Source organism: Balaenoptera ricei, chromosome 12 (assembly GCF_028023285.1).
Source record: "Balaenoptera ricei isolate mBalRic1 chromosome 12, mBalRic1.hap2, whole genome shotgun sequence".
Taxonomy (NCBI): Eukaryota; Metazoa; Chordata; class Mammalia; order Artiodactyla; family Balaenopteridae; genus Balaenoptera; species Balaenoptera ricei.
This window is the reverse complement of record NC_082650.1, coordinates 18579603-18600140: the sequence shown is the minus strand read 5'-3', so window position 1 is coordinate 18600140 and position 20538 is coordinate 18579603. Positions and strand designations below refer to the sequence as shown.

The 20538-nt window shown below is 35.9% G+C and overlaps 1 protein-coding gene across 6 annotated transcripts in view; it reads left to right on the top strand.

The window, feature by feature from the left end:
- Positions 1-20538, top strand: part of STXBP5 (syntaxin binding protein 5) — a 165864-nt gene that overhangs the window by 31061 nt on the left and 114265 nt on the right. The gene's annotated exons all lie outside the window — the stretch shown is intronic.

Sequence of the window (20538 nt, the reverse complement as noted above, 5' to 3'; positions counted from 1 at the left end):
GTTCTCCCATATTTTTTTATAGTGCTCTTATAGCTGCATTTTTATGCTTAAACTTTGATTCATGTGGAACTTATTTTGGCATGAACTATGAGTAAGGAATATAGTCCCCCCTCCCCCATTGCTTATGAGATATATTTTTGGTGTGTGTTTGTGTGTTAAGGTTAAGAAATCTGGGTCTAGCTAGTATCTAAATGCAGTGGAGTTAGTGTCAGGCCATGCTGTGGGAAGGCAGGCATTAGACTGCCCAATCCATGTCCAAGGATCAGGCCATGTCCCTGTTTTGATAAATATCAATCCATTCAGGTTGTATAAACTGATCAGTCTGTTTGTGAGCCTGGGCTTCTGCCCACAGTGGCTTTCCAAAGTAGGCAAGCTGAAGAGGCTGCTGGGAATATAGCAATCCAGACTTTTCTAGCCAATGCCAGGGCATGTCTACATTGTATGCCAGGCCAGAGCTGACAGGGGGTCAGTAGCAAAGTTTGCTATTGGGCTACATCTTGTCTGGCAAGATAAATCATCTAAGTGGCTTGGAATCATGGTTCTACTTCTAGGAGAAGTAGAAGGAGGGGTTAATGGAAGGAGGGAGGGATGAGGTAGGGGAGGAAAAGCAAGCAAAAAGTCAAGGTTCATTCTTTTCTGCCTGATGGGAGTAGGGCTATCTCAACTTGCTGGGCAGAGTTTCTTTGTCTGTTTGCCAGTGGGATCTCAAGGGGAGCCCTCCATCAGCCTTGAATGCCATAGGGCTGGTGGAAATAGTGGTGGGCATCTTAGTTCCAGTACATATCTTCTTGCCGTCAGTCTCATACTGGAAATAGAAGTGTAGATCTAGCAGAGTTGTTGTCAACCTGGTGCATTTTTACCCGCCAGAGGGCATTTGACAATGTCTGGAGACATTTTTTTATACAGTTGGGAGTTGGGGGTGGGCGAGCAGTGCTAATGGCATCTAGTAGATAAAACCAGGGCTACTGTCAAATATGTTACAAATCGCAAGACGGCCTCCCATCCCATAACAAAGAATTATCTGGTCCAAAATATCAATAGTGTCAAAGTTAAGAAAACCTGTGCTCTAGCACATCAAAGTGGTGTCATTTGATCGGTGTAGTGCTGTAGAAGTTCTCTTAAACCACCATCCACTGAAGAGTTTCTTCCAGGATGTAGAATTCTAGTAGAAGAATATTTCTTTTTTTTTTTTTTAAATTTTTATTGGAGTATAGTTGATTGACAATGTTGTGTTACCTGTTTTACATTTTTTTAAAAATTTATTTATGTATTTATCTATTTATGGCTGTGTTGGGTCTTCGTTTCTGTGCGAGGGCTTTCTCCAGTTGCGGCGAGCGGGGGCCACTCTTCATCGCGGTGCGCGGGCCTCTCATTATCGCGGCCTCTCTTGTTGCGGAGCACAGGCTCCAGACGCGCAGGCTCAGTAGTTGTGGCTCACGGGCCTAGCCGCTCCGCGGCATGTGGGATCTTCCCAGACCAGGGCTCGAACCCATGTCCCCTGCATTGGCAGGCGGATTCCCAACCGCTGCGCCACCAGGGAAGCCCTAGAAGAATATTTCTGATAACTCATTCTCCAGTGGCATGCCCATATTCCTCATTGAGACACAGGAATGTGGCAATATGTGGTCCAAGTTCACAAACATACACTGCAGGTTATCATGGTAATCTTCAGGAAGGATCAAACCTCAAGGAGTTCCAGAGTGGCCAGAGTCCCATGATTGTCTGGTACATAGTAAGTCTCCTCTATAGCACCCCTAAGGATGGTCTCCAAGAAATTCTGATTAATGTGGATAAGGAACAGTAAGCTAGTCTCTAAGGTACCTGTAGGCACATATCTTGACAAACAGAAGGCACCTTTGTGTGAAATACAAAAAAGTAGCCCTTCTTGGTGGATGCAGCTTCAGAGTCCATCACTCCCCTCCTTGGTTGGGTGCTGTTATGCAGGGCACAGCCTGTACAATTGTATGAGGTGACCCTAAAAGTTACAAATGAAATGAACTGATGGAGTTCCCAGTTTTGAGTTCTATAATACTCTTTACCCACCTCACCAGCAGAAGCTAGTTGATTCTGTTCAAAGTTGAGCTTCTCCTCGGCCTTTATTAGGACAACAAGAAACAAGAAACTGTAGCATGAGTAACTTGGTCCTTGAATATCTTTGGATGAAATCCTCTAGGATGGCTGCAAACTTGTATGGCAGCTTTTGTACTTGCGTGCTAAGAAATGGGCCTGATGCCTCATGCGTGAACCTTGTTATATTCTCTCAAGACTAAAGTTCAGATTTCCTCAAATGGCAAGAAGGAGAGAGGTGGCATTTGGGAGGAGCCTACTTTTCCTCAGCACCTGGTTACAAGTTGGGAGGGGAAGGCATAGTAGAGGCTTTCCGCCAGCTCTAGCAACCTGCCTATGGTGGCAAGGCTTATTCTGCCCCTCACCCTGAACTCTCTGTCATTCATGACTTTTCGTAATGCCCTGTAATCAATACTCTGATGGAAGCCTTCTGTTGGAGCAGCTGCCCCAGGCAGGGGAGGGATAGAAGCCTGTCACTTCCTGCCCATCCTTCCATCTCTCTCATTTGTAGAAATCCATTCTTTTCTTTACACAACTGCCTTGCATTCAGTTTTTATATCTGTATCAGTATAGTCTGGTGTTATGCTATGGTAACAAAATACTGAAAATCTGAAAGACTTAAAAGAGCAACAGTTTATTTTTACTTATGCTATATGTTCTTTGTGGATTTGCTGGAACCCTCTTCCTTTTCATTATCAGTTTTATTCCAGAATCCTGGCTGAGGAACAGCCAGTCTTTACAATATTACCAGTCACTGTAGTGGAGAGAAAAAGAATATGGTGAAGCATGTTTCGGCTCTTGAAGCTTCTGCCTGAAAGTGATACTATCTCTTCCACTCTCATTTCTTGGCCCAGAGCAAGTCACATGGCCATACCTAGTTTTACTCATCTAACCAAGAAGAAAAAGAGCTAGAATATTTATGAATACTTGTAATAACTACCACACGGCTTATTTTTATTGTTGACATTGAAGTACAATAAGCAATAGCCTAGTTAGTTTTCCCCTCATTCCACAATGGATTTGGGCTAACTTAATAGTTAAGTTACTCTATTTCATTTTTATGCTATTTGCATTTTTATTTCCAAAACTAGGAAAGGGAGGAGAAATATGAAAATTTTATAAACCAGTTTTATTACATTCTGAACAACTGTTAAATAATTCAAAGTTTTAATTTTAATATTGTCTTATTTTAATAACTAGTTAAATTCTCTTATTTTAGTAGAAATTCACATAAATAGAAATTGTAATGATTTAAACTGTATTTTTTCATAATGTAGATTTTTTCTGGTTTTAAAAAAATTGTGCTATGATATACATAACATAAAGTTTACCCTCTTAACCATTTTTAAGTGCACAGTTCAGTAGTGTTCACACTGTTATGCAACCATGTAATGTGGATATTTTGACAGAATTTCACTTTTATGGTTTTTAAGAAAAAAATATAGAAATTGGAGTCTCAAGTCTTGGTTTAACTACATGAATTTAGATGTTACTTCACTGCTTTGTGTGTTGGTTTTGGTAGAAACTGTGCATTTGACAAGTAAAATTCTATCTGGCAGTTGCCTTATCAAAATATGTTCCATTTAGCTTCTATGGGTTTTTTTTTCCCTTTAAAGGAAGTTTAATTGGAGGAAGTTGTGGGTTTATAAGCAGCTACAACTGTCAGCTAGTCTTTCTTCATCACCTTGAATTAGCATGACCAATATTCTTATCCATGTTAAATTTTTGCATAACAGTTTTTAAATAAGAATAAACTATATATCTGGGCTTTCATGTTTAGGACTTACTATTCCCTAAGTGAAATTTCAGAGGATAGAATCTTTTCTCCATAAATATATTAGACACCTGAATTGCTGAGTCTGTATATTGAAACCAATACATTTCTTTTAAAGGTATGTTTTCTTTTATTCTAACACTCTGATTTCCAGTTTATTTACTCTGATTTAAGCTTTTTCATTTGATGATAGATACATCTATTGTTTTAGGGAATAAAATAAGCATGCATGCATTCTAAACTAATGGTTAGGAAAATACAGTATTATATGGATTAATAATCCATTAATAATCAAAATTTCATCTTAACAATTATCAATGGAGCATCAATGTCCAAAGTCCTCTAAAGAGGGAAAAAAAAAAAACTGAAAAAAGGAGTAATCCATTCAGATAACAACGCAGCAGTTGGGAGAGCTGGTGCCTATAAGGTACTTCAGGAACTGACTGCTGCTGTAGCATCAGATTTTCTTAGTAGCATAAATAAAGTAATGTAGAAACAAAAACTAATTTGTCCCATTATATTCTTATTATGATACTACCTAAATACTGTGTTTTGCATATTTATGAGGCTTACAATTTGCTTAGTCTGCACAAGAACAGGGCATAGCTGTAAAAGAGAATTTAGCTAGATATCGACCCTCAAAAAGTCCACACAGTATGGAGATTCCTTAAAAAACTAAAAATAGAACTACCATATGACCCAGCAATCCCACTACTGGGCATATACCCTGAGAAAACCATAATTCAAAAAGAGTCATGCACCACAATATTCATTGCAGCTCTATTTACAATAGTCAGGACATGGAAGCAACCTAAGTGTCCATCATCGTATGAATGGATAAAGAAGATGTGGCACATATATACAATGGAATATTACTCAGCCATAAAAAGAAACGAAATTGAGTTATTTGTAGTGAGGTGGATGGACCTAGAGTCTGTCATACAGAGTGAAGTAAGTCAGAAAGAGAAAAACAAATACAGTATGCTAACACATATATATGGAATCTAAGGAAAAAAAAAAAAGTTCATGAAGAACCTAGGGGCAAGACGGGAATAAAGACACAAACTTACTAGTGAATGGACTTGAGGATATAGGGAGGGGGAAGGGTAAGATGTGACAAAGTGAGAGAGTGGCATGGACATATATACACTACCAAACGTAAAATAGATAGCTAGTGGGAAGCAACCGCATAGCACAGGGAGATCAGCTCGGTGCTCTGTGACCACCTAGAGGGGTGGGATAGGGAGTGTGGGAGGGAGGGAGACGCAAGAGGGAAAAGATATGGGAACATATGTATATGTATAACTGATTCACTTTGTTATAAAGCAGAAACTAACACACCATTGTAAAGCAATTATACTCCAATAAAGATGTTAAAAAAAAAAAAAGTCTACACAGGTCTTCCAAAGATTTTAAATTAACGTATTTAACAAGAAAAAAATCATAATCTTGGAACAGATTCTACACCTGGAATTACAGTTTTTGTGGTAATGGCAAAATATTTTTCTTTGAAAGCAGGTTAATGAAAAGTATACAAGCATTAGAAATGAGAACAATTTGGTGAGAGGAAATTCAGGACTGGAACAAAGGAATGGAATGATATCCAGGCTTGTTAGGAAGGCAGGCAGAGGGGTCTACTACTCCAGACTAATTCTAATCCACAAGAAGAGTTGCTTGTTGATATGGAAATGATGAGTCACCTTGGGAATTTTAAGTGTAGAGAACCACATACTGAGACAAAATTTAGAAAGGAAACAAACATTCTCAGGGTTTAGAAAAAAAAAATGTTTTGATTTGATGACCTTGAGACTGTGAAAGTCAGGAAATGTTGGATAACTTCCTAGAGTAAATTAATAACTAAGAAATCCTGACAAGGGAATTAGAGACAGTCAAAGAGACTGGCCTAGTTGCACAAGGGCTTTATAATGTACTCAGGTATAAAAAGATATGGAAGGAGATACCAGTAACAAATACCTAAAGATGTAGAAATCACTTTGGAATTGGGCAGTGAGTAGAGGAAACATGATAGAGAAGCCTAAATTGTTTTGACAGGCTGTTTGCAGGACTCTGGACTTGGCGACTGCTGCCAGAGAGAGCTCAGAAGGAAGAGAGGAACATGATTTTGGAAATTGGAGGCAGTTCCTTGTTATATAGTGGCAAGGAAGATTGAAAGAAGTGTCTCTCACACAATGTGTAAGTGTTAACTTGTATATTTAGCTGAGGAGATTTCCAAGGAAAGGCTTGGAGGTGTGATCTGACTTTTTCTTGCTGCTTTATAGTAAAATGCAAGAGGAGAGAAATAAATTGATGGAAGAATCGTTAAATGAACCAGGACTTGATGATTTGGGAAATTCTTACCCTGATCTATATGGCAAAAGGGAGATTGCTTCTGAAAGTGTGGCATAGGGAAAAACATGAGGGCGTGGCTGAACAACTTTTCACTAAAAATCTCCTATAGACCAAAAGGTCAAAGTATTTAATCACATAAAGGGCTCTTTTAAGAGATTGAGAATGCCCTACAGATCTTCTCAACCAAATAGCCTGTAGGAAGTTTGAGTATCATCCCTCAGGCCTGTCAGCAGCAGGCTAGATAGAGAAGGTGTTATCTCCAAAAGATTTGTGGGTGTGACTTTTGCTAATGCAGAAGACCCAGTGAAATGTGTTCAAGACCCACAAGTTTCTTGAGAAAGTTGTACAGCAGAAACATTGCCAGCTGGGACTTAAAGAAACAGAGTACAATGTGAAAGGAGGCTGCATCCGGAATCAGGCCCATAAAAGTACTCAGCTGTAAACAGTTGCTGTCTTTCATGAAAAAGGATGATTAGGAGGGCAGAAATGAGAGCCACAGAGGCTTATTCCAGGCCTTGAAGCTAATTAAGACAAATCCAACATTTGCCCACCTGGATTTCAAAACTGTTATGGAGTCCTTTTTACCTTCCACTTTTTTTCATTTTGAACAGGAATTACTACAATTGTTATCCTACGCCTGTCCAACCATTGAATGCTTGGAGTGTTGGGGGCAGATAATCTCTCTTCAGTTTCATAGGTCCACGGATGGAGTGGAATTTTGCCCAAGATCTATCTATACTGAATGGTAACACTCAGGACCCTCATCTGCAACAAATTTAGATGATGAGATTTGGAATTTTTGAGCTGATATTTTCAGATTTGGGACTTGAATTAATGTTGTGATTGGTTGAGACTTCGGGAATATTGAGATGGGTGAATGGAGGGATTGAATCTTTGGAGGGTAAAGGGAAGACTATTAGAGGCAGAATCCTAAGATGGTCCCCAAGATTCCTACCCCCTGGTAACCACATATCTTCTCCTAAGTATTCAATTCTAATCAAGGTACTGCTGTGGAGGGATTTTGCAGATGTAATTGAGATCCCAAATCAGTTGACCTTCACAGAGGGAATGTATCTAATTGGTTTTAGACTTGGATTATCTGACTTAAAATGGCAGCAAGTACATGGAATTGCCCTGCTTGGTTTGGCTTATCTGGAATTCAGTTTGGTTTAAGTGTCTCCCAAAGTATCAATATATGGGTAACTTGGGTAAGATATGGGCACTCTAATGAACATCTAACTAATATTAGGAAGAAGTGGACTGAAGAGTGCATGGTAGGTAGATAAACAACCAATGCCCACTGTACTTTTCACTGCCTTCAAAGTGAAGTTGAAACTTAAATATTTAGCATTCCCTAAAAGATCTTGCAAGATCTGTGACTCTTCTTTTTAATCACCATAATTTTATTTCACTATATTTCTCCCTCTTTTTTTTTTTAAACATCTTTATTGAAGTATAATTGCTTTACAATGGTGTGTTAGTTTCTGCTTTATAACAAAGTGAATCAGTTATACATATACATATGTTCCCATATCTCTTCCCTCTTGCATCTCCCACCCTCCCCATCCCGCCCCTCTAGGTGGTCACAAAGCACCGAGCTGATCTCCCTGTGCTATGCGGCTGCTTCCCACTAGCTATCTATTTTACATTTGGTAGTGTATATATGTCCATGCCACTCTCTCACTTCGTCCCAGCTTACCCTTCCCCCTCCCCATATCCTCAAGTCCATTCTCTAGTAGGTCTGTGTCTTTATTCCCGTCTTGCCACTAGGTTCTTCATGGTCTTTTTTTTTTTTTTTTTTCCTTAGATTCCATATATATGTGTTAGCATACTGTATTTGTTTTTCTCTTTCTGACTTACTTCACTCTGTATGACAGACTCTAGGTCCATCCACCTCACTACAAATAACTCAATTTCATTTCTTTTTATGGCTGAGTAATATTCCATTGTATATATGTGCCACATCTTCTTTATCCATTCATCCGATGATGGACACTTAGGTTGCTTCCATGTCCTGGCTATTGTAAATAGAGCTGCAATGAACATTTTGGTACATGACTCTTTTTGAACTATGGTTTTCTCAGGGTATATGCCCAGTAGTGTATTTCTCCCTCTCTTTATGATTATAATCCAGCCCTGACTTTTCAGTTTTTTAATGAACTATCCTCTCTCCTGCTTATTTGTATGAGCTGATCTCCCTGCTCAAAAGACACTTAGGATTCTCTTTCCATGGCTAGCTAATGCCTGTTCATCTTTAAAGTCTTGTCATTTCCTTTATAGGTTTTTCTGTAAGTTCCCGAGACTAGGTTTTGTATTACCCCATAGTATGGTGTTCTTTCCCTAAAATAGCACATACCATTCTTACTCTTATTGCCTTGGTTTCTTGATTATCTTCTCGATTAGTAAATAAATTGTAAGTATTTTCCTTATTTTATTCTTGGCAGCAGTCTCAATGCCTGACATCTAGTAAATGCTCAAAAAAAAATGTTTGATTGGTACCACATTGCCATTGCAGAAACAGAGGGGAATCTCTTTTTTCTAGAAGGCATGATCCTCCACAGACTGTGTTAATTACCTGGGAGATGGGTTCTAAGAGGGAGAGTCTTCAAACAGAAAAAACAACAAGAGTGTTTGCTCCAAGCTAACTTTATATATAATCTTTATTCCTCTCACTAATCCAAAACTGGCTAGGTTGTTTGATTACCCTTGGAGTGCTATTTGGTCTTTGGCTCATAGCAGAGCTTTTAAATTTTTTCTTTTTTTGTAAAAAGAGTGAGATGGGAGAATAGAGCTTTGGGCAGTGTATTTCTTTTTCCGAAACCAGCATGCCTGTGAGGTACAGCAGACTTGCATCTGTAATAATTTGGCAGGGATTTTCAAAATGAAAGTGAAAATTTTATTTTTCATTTTCCTGCCTTACCGTATTAGCAAGAATTTCCAGAACAGTGTTCAATGATATTGTTGATAGCAAGTATCTTTTTCTTTGTAATAATTTTAATAATACTGCTTCTAGGGTTTTACTGTTAAGCATAATATAGGATGTAGATTTAAGATAGAATTTTTCCCCCTATGAGTTGGTGGTCAATTATGGAAGTTAAATTTTAATTGAATGCTTTTATAACATCTTTTTAGATTATCATGTGATTTTTCACTTCCCTTTTCCATATTGATTTAATCTATGACATTAATAGATTTCCTAACACTAAGCATTCTTGTATGCCTGTGAAATTTTTTGAATAAAGTTGAAAATTATTTTACATTGTTAAATATGATTGTCAGTATATTCTTCAGGGTTTTTACTTCTGTTCGTGAGATTGACAATAACAGGAAAAAGTTATATTCCAATTTTGGTATCAGGGCATCCTTCCCTCATATTAAAGAATTGAGTAACCTTTCTGTCTGTCTTTCTTTCCTCCCTCCCTTCCTTCCTGTTCTAGGTCAGAGAAATTAATAGAGGGATTATCTATTTTCTGAATATTTTCAGAGTATGCTTAAACTTTTTAGGGCTAGAAATTTTTTTGTACATACTTTAAATATGTTCAGTTTCATTTATGGTTATTGATCCTTTTTGTTTTCCTCTTTCTTGAATAAATTTCATGATTCAGAGTATGATGAATTTCATGAAGATGAGAAGGCTTGTATCCCACTGTATTCTTGTATACTTAAATTTACTTTTGTATTTTCTATATTCCCTTTCTCACTTTGTGTAAACATATTTCTAACGTGATTTATCAGAAGTTGTTCTATTTCACTGTCTTCCAAATGAAGTAGTTTGTGGATTTATTAAGTTTATTCTTACCTCTTATTGATATCTAATTTGTTGATTTTTATCTATCCTTCTCTTTAGTCTAACTTAAAGTTAAAATTTATTTATTGTAATTTGCTTAAAAATAAAAATACTTTAGGGCAATGGGGTGAATATGATAGAGACAGTGATAAGATAAAGGCAGAGGATGGAGATTTCAGCCCAAGAATTGTAAGGATCTTTTGGGTGGAGAAGACAAGAGAAAACAGAACAATGGGGAGAGAAGTAGTGATCAGAGGCATAAGTGAAGAAAGTTTTGTGGAGCTAAAATATCTTTAGGTTGAAAGGTCTAACTTCGGACATAACCAATAGAATTAGAAATACCTTTTTGAGCTATATTCTAACATTGTCAGCTATGGAAGAACTCAAAAAATATAACATTTATCTGACACTAAGCCCCCCGCAATACTCATTCTTTCAGACTTTGTTAGGAAGCTGTAAAGTTAGATGTGTCTTAGAAGTGTAAGAGTAACTGCTAAGTTAGAAAATATATAATATTAAAACCATTAGAGAAGGAAATGAAGAACATAAATAAGGGTCAGGAAAAGAGATAAAATGATAGAAAGAAAAAGGATGTTTAAATAAGGTTAAAAACTTAGTTCAGCTATATCAATAATGAAAATCATTGTAAATATACTAAAATCATCTACTGAGATTTTGAGATTGGATTAAAAAACAACAAAATACATCTATTAAACTGTTTATAAAAGAGAAACATAAAGCATAATTATACAAAGTTTGAAAGTAAATGGAAGGAAAAGGGAAAAAAAGCACAGATCATGCAACAAAGGTTACAGTGTTCCTAGAAATAACACTAGCAAAAATGTATACGATCTGTGTGGAGAAAATACTAAAACTTTATTGAAGGAATAAAAGCAGATTTAAACAAATGGAGAGCTTCAAAGGAAGGAATACTCAAGTTTTAAAATGTCACTCCTCTCCAAATCTATAAATTCAGTAGTATTTTAATCTAAATTTTAACACCATTGTTCATTGGACTTAAGCTGATCTAAAATTCATTTGGAAATAAGCTGATCTTAAATTCATTTGGAAGAAAGAAAGGCTCAGAGCAACCAGGACAGTTTTGAAAAAGAAAGATGATGGGGCTTATTTTATTAAATATCAAAAATTATTATAAAGGTATAGAAATTAAAATGGTACAGTAATTAAAGAGAAAGAGAAATGAATGAAAACACAGTAAATGGACTCCAGAAACATGTATATGCAGAGAGAGAGATCACACACACTTGATATATGACAGAGGTGGCATTACAAACAAAAAAGGATGCAATAAACAAAAGATGCTGTGACAACTCTTATCTAAATAGGGAAAAGTGGTCCCTACCTCATAAGTAAAATAAATTGCAAGCCAGTTAAAAACTTAAATGCGAAATGAACACAGAAAAATTAAAACTTGAAAGAAAGTGACACAGGGAATATCTGTAAGACCTGAGCAAGGTGTGCTTAACTAGCATACAAAAAAACCCACATGCTAAAAAGGAAAGGATTAAAAGTTCTGTACAACAAACACACTTACCATAAAGTTAAAAGACAAACCCCATCCACCAGGTGCTGATGCATAAGAACACAAGATTCAGAATAATTTGTACAGTACTCTTTTTAAAAACAATGACTCCCTCCCCACCCCAAATTCATGGTGTCTTATGTGTATTTAATGAACACGGAGAAAAAATATGGAAGAATATGTTGTTCCAGGCTGTAAATATGACTTATGGAAAGAGTCAATTTTAAAGGAGACAAACATAATAAAAACTAATAAAAAATGACTGAGATAGTAAGTTTGTGTAAATATACAAATAAGGTAATATTTATGTGTGTGTGTATATATATACACAGAGAGAGAGAAACTTCTTTAATAATCAAGCCATAGACTGGAAGATATATAGAGTATACCTGTCCAAACAGTAAAGAGCAATCTAATATAGAAATGGAAAAAAAGTACAGTTAACAGTTGCTGATGAGTACCAGATTGCTTTTGTTTATCATAGCATCTGTTATATAAAAATACTCTCATCTTCATTCCTCAAGATAACATCATTAAAAACAGAACTTTAAGAAACCCCCCATACAACAAGGAACAGTTTGTTTGTTTTTTTTCCAGATGTTATTTATTATTTCTGTAGTTGACATATACTGTTTTCCTATTTGATATTTACTGTTTTACTTACTGATACTCAGTTTTTTTGATAGCCATTGATGATGTTGCAGTAAGGTCTCATTTCACAAGGAAGGTTAATACCATGATTTATTTGGCATATTTCCAAAAGTTCTTAAATGTTTTGTAAAAATTGGGATGTAATTGATAAAGCATATAGTAAATCAATACAAATGTAAAATGACCTTCGAAAATCTCTGAAGCTTATTTTTTGAAATATTTATGACATTGTACTGCTGTGTTATAGATGTGATGAAGATTTTTCTAAAGTAGCTGTGACAGTTTATCAGAAAAGATATGTGGGACTACAAATAAAAAGGAAATCCTTTGAACAGATTTATAAATTGCTGTCAGCTGACTGCTGTTTTAATATATTTCCATGTTCATTAATGCAAACTTAAATTTTCATCTAATAACAGTATAAGGTACAATTAATGTAAGAAAAGTATCTAGTATTTGCTTTTTTATTTTCTTTTGCATTAATTCACTTGATAAACGTTGATTAAGATTCTGGTTCATGCAAATACTGTCATCAATTCCGGAAAGACATGGAAGTTATAATTGTCTCCGGGAGATGAAATGACTAATTACAATGCAATGGAAAACGTGATATAATATAAATGTAGTGAAATTTTCTTAAGAAATTTTAAAGATTAACCAGAAAAAGGACATGTCACCATGTTTGGGGAATTTTAGATAAAGCATTACAAAGGAGCCCATATGAACAGATTTATAGAGTTAGTAGCAATTTCCTACACTGACGAAGGGGAAAGTGAATTTCCATTATGTTCAGATGTACTAAGTCATAAAGCAGTCTCACTCTTGTTAGACATTGTTAGGTGTCTAACAATGATAGGATAATTTTGGAAGCAAGGACAAGGTCTACTTCTTGAAAAGCGTTTTATGCAATTATAAGAAAGCTATTCTTAACCTTTTTCCAACTTTAAATCATTAAATGAATAACATTGTCTGAACAAGATACATTGTAAGTGGGTATTTTTTTGGTTACTATAAGCTACCATAGATAAGTAGCAGATAAGGTACATTTCTTTGCTGTATTAGTCAGGGTTCAATGCAGGAACAGAAAGCACTGTAGATATTTTTAGCATAAAGGGATTTAATTCAAGGATATAGCTGTTTATAAAATGTTTGGAAGTGTGCTAGAACTACTGAGTTTTAGAACTTAATATTCCTGCCGTACAACTGCGTCTCACCATGTGCATCTAAGGAGTAGATCTGGGAATGCTGTATCTGGTCCCCACTCCTATCTCTTAGTGCCTCTTACCTCTCAGGTTTTTATGAACATTCTTGTCAGCAGAAACATCAGCAGGAAGATGGTCTCTGCCTCACTTCTGCTTATAAATCTTAAGCACATTCAGTTAGTAGAAACTTAATCTCATCTAGAATTCCAGTTGTAAGAGTGTCTGGTAAATGCAGGTTTTAGCTTTCTAGCATCTGCAGTACAAGAAGGCATGTAGGAGGATATGCGAGAGGCTGCTGAATATCAGTTGACCAAATCCAGCACACTTTACATCTATAACCCCCTCTCTCAGACATTTATACCACAGTGTGTCACTAAATATTGCTTCAGAAGCATTATGGTAGAAGGTAGGAAGCCATTAGAGTTTCAGGTAAGATAATGGTGTGTGTGACCTCTCTTGGCTTTGAAAGATAACTCTTAGGGCAGCTTGGAATTGATTTAACAGTCAGTGATAATGGTTTAAATTAGGGCCAGGCCATGAGGATAGAGAAAGGAATAAGTCAAGAATATCTGATTGGACATAGAGAATGGACTTGAGGACAAGGGGAGGGGGGAAGGGTAAGCTGGGACGAAATGAGAGTGTAGCAATGACGTATATACACTACCAAATGTAAAACAGATAGCTAGTGGGAAACAGCTGCATTGCACAGGGAGATCAGCCCGGTGCTTTGTGACCACTTAGAGGGGTGGGATAGGGAGTGTGGGAGGGAGACGCAAGAGGGATGGGATATGGAGATATATGTATACATATAGCTGATTCACTTTTTTGTACAGCAGAAACTAACAGAACATTGTAAAGCAATTATACTCCAATAAAGATGTTTAAAAAATAAAAAGAATATCTGATTGTTAATTAACGTAATAAATCCTCACAAATTTTTATAGTTCATTTGTCCATTTAACAAATATTTATTGAGTACTCATTAGGTGCAAGATAGTGTGATTTTGCTGAGACTATAAAAGTGATGACATATTTCCTGTCATGTCGGGCTGATCAAATGGTGGTATAGGCATGTAGAAGAGCTTATTGGTTCATATTTCTTTCTATGGATTAAACTGTAAAGTTGTAATCATCTGTGTATTATGCCCTTGCTTATGGGTGATTAATTTCAACATAGGAGGCTGTGCATGTTCTTTTGCTAAAGAAAATTGGTAATAGTAAATCTTCCTAATATGGAGCTTGTTGACTACATAGTATTTGAAAAACTGCTGCTAAGGATAGTGAATAGGATATACGTATCACCCCCTAAAACTTAGCATGTTATACTTTTTTTTTAAGTCCTTCAAGCAAGTATAAAAATTATTGTGTTCCCAGTAACGCTTTGAGTAGGATAAGTATATCTGTGTCTAAGTCCAGTATAGGGATTCAGAATGCAGCTCCATTTAGTGACACACTGAGGGAATGCAACTTTATCATCTGTGTATTTCTGATATATTGGTTTCAATCACCCCCTTTTTTTGGCTTAACTTGTTCATTTTAAAGTACCTTATCAGTCTCAATTTAATATGCCATTCTTTCCTTTGATTTATTTATTTATTTATTTATTTATTTATTTATTTATTTATTTATTTATTTATGGCTGTGTTGGGTCTTCGTTTCTGTGCAAGGGCTTTCTCTAATTGCGGCAAGTGGGGGCCACTCTTCATCGCGGTGCGCGGGCCTCTCACTATCGCGGCCTCTCTTGTTGCGGAGCACAGGCTCCAGACGCGCAGGCTCAGCAACTGTGGCTCACGGGCCCAGTCGCTCCGCGGCATGTGGGATCCCCCCAGACCAGGGCCCGAACCCGTGTCCCCTGCATTGGCAGGCAGACTCCCAACCACTGTGCCACCAGGGAAGCCCTAATATGCCATTCTTATAATATATAACCTTATTAGTGTTCACTGAGTTTTAATGTTTTCCATGTGATCTCAACTATATGTATTATAAATTATTTTGGGTATAACCTTTTGGCTTAATAATGTCAGCACATAAGCTTAAATTAACTTGGTCTCCTGGTATCAGTAAAAACTGAAGTCACTGTCATTTATTATGATCTTTATCACATTAAAATAAAAATTAATCTTTATAATAAAAGTGCGTGAAAAACAATAGTCATGAATTTGGTTTTTTGTTTGTTTTTGTTTTTTTAAAATTTATTTATTTATATATTTATTTTTGGCTGCGTTGGGTCTTCGTTGCTGCACACAGGCTTTCTCTAGTTGTGGTGAGCAGGGGCTACTCTTCATTGCGGTGTGTGGGCTTCTTACTGTGGTAGCTTCTCTTGTTGCGGAGCATGGGCTCTAGGCACACGGGCTTCAGTAGTTGCGGCTCACGGGCTTAGTCGCTCCGCGGCATGTGGGATCTCCCCAGACCAGGGATCGAACCTGTGTCCCCTGCATTGGCAGGCGGATTCTTAACCACTGCGCCACCAGGGAAGTCCATGAATTTGTTTTTAATCTAAGGCAATATTTTAGCTTCATGATACTTGCATCCCTAAAAAGTTTTCCTGCGGTCTTTTTAACCTAATTCTAGAACTATAAGAATTTGTTTTCCTGTATATTTTTATAGCTTGTCTTCATTTTCAACTAAAAATTTTAGTTGAGTGGATTATATTATGTAATAGATCAATTATCTATTGCTGCATATCAAAACATCCCAAAATTTAAGAGACTAAAATAGCAGTTATTTTGTTTGCTTACAATTCTGTGGATCAGCAGCTTGAGTTGGGCTCAGCAGGAATGGTCTTCCCCTGTAGTCGCCTATGTACCGTGCTCATCTGGTTGCTCAGGTGGCTTGGATGATCTAGCTTGCCTTACTCACATGTCTGGTGGTTTTTGCCGTGTATGGGCTGGGCCAGTGTCTCCAAAATGTTATTCTGGGCTTCATCACATGGCATCTGGGTTCCAAAAGTGTAAGGAAGAGAGAATCCCCAATGTGCAAGTGAGTGCTTTTCAGATTTCTGGTTGTGGCACAACAGCTAATGTTCCATTGCCCAATGCAAGTCACATGGTCAGTCTTAGCCTAAGTGGAGGGGAGGACTATACAAGGGAGAGGATACAGGGAGGGAGATGAGATCTTTTGGGGCCATCACTGTAGTATTTTGCCATATGTGATATTTGGTTCACTGTTGAAACTTTCTATTTATTTTCAGTATTTTTCACATCTTTTGATCTGAACTCCTTATGAAATGGCTATTCAGTGCCATTTGTTTCATGACTACTTTTACTGAAAAATATTAGATTTCTATCATGGATCACTTTCTTAGGTTCATTAAATAACAACAAATCTCTCTCTATATATGTATATGTATATGTGTACATATCAGACATGTACATAATATATGTATATAGTTTTTAATATGTGTATATAGTTTTAAGTATGCTAATATATGTTATTCCTTTTAAATAATCAATTAATATAATAGTTTCATCAATTTAATTATTACATAAAAGCTTACTTAGTTATATATTCTTTTAATTTTCAACAGAGGAGGCTAAGATTCTTATTTTGTAAACAAGGAAATAAGGTCATGTTTATCTAACAAATTGAAAGGACACTCTTAATTATAATAAGTAAAGTCTAGTTTGTGTTAACCACCAGTTTTATGTTTTGGTAACTGACTGATTAAATTGCCCCAAATTTAGAATCTTGCAGTTCTTGGTAGGGCATGTTGATTGACTTGCTTTCTTTAGTAATATGTTTTGGGGGACCACATTTTTTATTGGACTTTCCCTAAATCACTGGCATGGTATTATTTTATTTGATTGCAACATGGAATTTTATTTTTCTCACTATTCCTAATCCAACCTGTTCATTACCCATTAAAATTTGCTAGTTAATAAATTATCAAGTTAATTGTGATAAAAAACTATTTGACTTTCCCCCTTCTCAGTTGACTCAAATAATGATGGTAATAATGGAACAGAGTAATTTTTAAATTTGGTGGCGCATTGTACAAATATACTCCTATGATTCGTATTTTTTTTTTTGAAGTGTACAAGACTCATTCTAGGGACAGTATTAAAGTCTTCGTGTCAGATCTGTAAGTAAACAGTTTAAGTTCCTCCTTAAAATGTTAAATATCAAATAGGATAAAGATTAAAACATAAAGTTGCTTAAAATTTCCCAGCAATGTAAGTTGGTTTTATAGTTGACTGGGGGAAAAAATCTTACTATGGCAGCTTATATTGAAAAAGTGAGCCTAGGGAAAAGTTCTGGATTTTTTTCTGAACAGTAAAGAATTTATTCTTCATTTCTTTAAATATTTGAGAAACAGCTGCAGTATGGTATTGCTGTGCTAGGAACAGAAAATATTGTGTGATATATCCAAAACGTCTGCCCTTAAGGAGATAAGTTCAAACTTTGTAAACACATTATTTAAATAATTTTGTTAGTATTAAAATCAAAGATGGATCATGTAATTGTATTAAGCCAGTAACTACTGTTTTTTGAAGAATAATGGGAAATTGCAAAATAGCAGAACAGATCAGGAAGTTGGATATTTCTGATTTTTTTAAATCAAACTCATTATTTTGACTTATTTATTTTGAAATTATTTTTGAATTTTCAGAATATTTGAGCTATATTCATGTTTTAGTTTAAGGCACATTTCAAATGAAATATTTGGGTTTTGTTTGTTTGTTTGTTTTAATATTTATTTATTTATTTATTTGGTTGCTCTGGGTCTTAGTTGTGTCAAGTAGGCTCCTTAGTTGCGGCTTGCCAGCTCCTTAGTTGTGGCATTCGAACTCTTAGTTGCGGCATGCGTATGGGATCTAGTTCCCTGACCAGGGATCGAACCTGTGTCCCTTTCATTGGAAGGCGGATTCTTAACCACTGGCCCACCAGGGAAGTACCAGAAATAGTTGTTTTTATGATATTTATTGCATTGTTCATTTTGTATCTGGCATGCTATTATTGTACCTTATTTTCTTCATGTCATTAAAATTTCCCTTATAACTTCTAATTGGTAGAGTATCACTTAGTTTTTTATAATAATTAGCTAACATTTATTGAGCACTTACCTGTGTCAGGCCCCATTTTAAGCATCTACCATGCTTGTCTTATTTGATCCTCAGGTGAACAGTGAGGTAGATGTGCTTTACCACTTAGAAACTGAGGCTCTGAGAGACTGAATGGTTTACTGAAGGCCACATGCTAGTGAGTGACAGAGCTCAAATTAAATCCAGGCAGTTTAACTCCAGAGCTTGTGCCTACGTATTAATCAGAGTCACAGTCTTATTTTTCATAATTCCTAAAGCCACAAATCTCTGAAAACAAAAAATTTTAAAATAGCTTAATTTAGGTATAATTGACATATAATAAACTGCACATATTTAAAGTAATAAGCCATTTGATAAGTTTTGACACATATATACACTCATGAAACTGTCACCACAATCAAGATAATGAACCTACCCATCACCCCAAAATGTTTCCTTGTGGTAATCCCTCCCCTCTTCTGTTACTGGCCTCTACCCTCACAATCCAGGCAACCATTGATTTGCTTTCTGTTACAATAGCTTAGTTTGCATTTTCTATTGCATATAAATTGTATGTGAAACGATAAAACATGTCTTTTTTGTCTGGCTTTTGCTCATCTTAAGGATTTTGAGATTCATTGGTGTTGCATGTATGCATGTTGTATGTTGTATGCATGTTCTTGTTTACTACTGAATAATATTCTAAGTATATAACACAACTTTTTCATCCATTTACCTGGTGAAGGACATTTGGGTTATTTCCAGTTTGGGTCTGTTGCAAAGCTGCTGTGAACATTTGTGTACAGGTCTTGTGTAGACATATGCTTTCCTTCTTTTGGGTAAATACCTAGGAATGGGATGGGTGGATCATATGGTAGGTGTAACTTTTTAAGAAACCTCCAGTGACTATAGGTAATAACACTGTGTTATGTATTTGAACTTTGCTAAGAGAGTAGATCTTAAATGTCCTCTTCACAGGAAGAAAAAAATTCTTACTATACCTGTGGCTATGGATGTTGACTTGACTTATTGTGGTGATCATTATGTAATACATACATATATTGAATTATGTTGTACGACTGAAACTAAAGTTATAGGACAATTATATCTCAAGTAAAAGAAACTGCCAAAAATTATACCTCAGAAATAATCAGTGTGTTTACAAGGTGCTACCACCATATCAGGTAATATATAAATACTTATTATGTACCTTTGTAAAATGTGGAAAATTCTGAATTCTGAAACCTATGTGGCCCTAAAGTTTTCATAAAGGTACTGTGGACTTACTGCCTTGTGAAGTAATAAGGTACTATAAGATGTTTTTTTGATTCAGTAGTCATTTCTTTGCTTTGTTAAATTTACATAAATCCTTTGGAAAGATGACATGCTATCATATAAAACACTCAACAAAAAATATAGATGATGAACCTTAAGTAATTATCTAAATGAACACTAGCTCTAGGAAATAGTGTGACCATGAGTTGCATGTATTTATTTGAAGTGTTTTCATCTTGAAAATTCTCTGTAATGAAATTATGTTAATGGGAATAGCAAATGTTCTGTATGCTGTATCTTGCCTAATGACTACTGTCAGTTTGAGAGTTCAGCAGTGATTATCATCACTGTGTATTACTGAAAGGGCTATTCCATTAAAATTTTAAATAGTATATTTTGAGAGACACAACAGGTAGTCTGAAAAAAATGAGCATTATATGGTTTCATAACATACTATCTTTATTTATTTGTTTTTACTAAAAATAAGTTCTACAAAAAGGACAAGGTATTTTCCATTCTTAACCTTGTTATCAACTGAGCTTATATAGAAAATGTTAGAAATTGTTGGAATGATTATAAAGTTTAATACATGCGTGTAAATTATTATAATGTGTCAATGAAGAACTTCTGTATCATCAGGACTTAGAAGGACAGTTTTGAGTATATTCCAATATCATTGTCTAAGCCTAAGTACAGAGGATCTTAGCCCTTCCAAAGGCTTACAAGTTAGTGAGGAAGGTAGACTCTCTTACAAGGGAAGCCTGATAGAGATACAAAAGTGTTGGGATATCAATTTGAATGAAGGTGGTATTTTAACTGAATCTTGAACAGAAGAAGAATATGAGCAGGAGGAGCATTTTGCGTAGAAG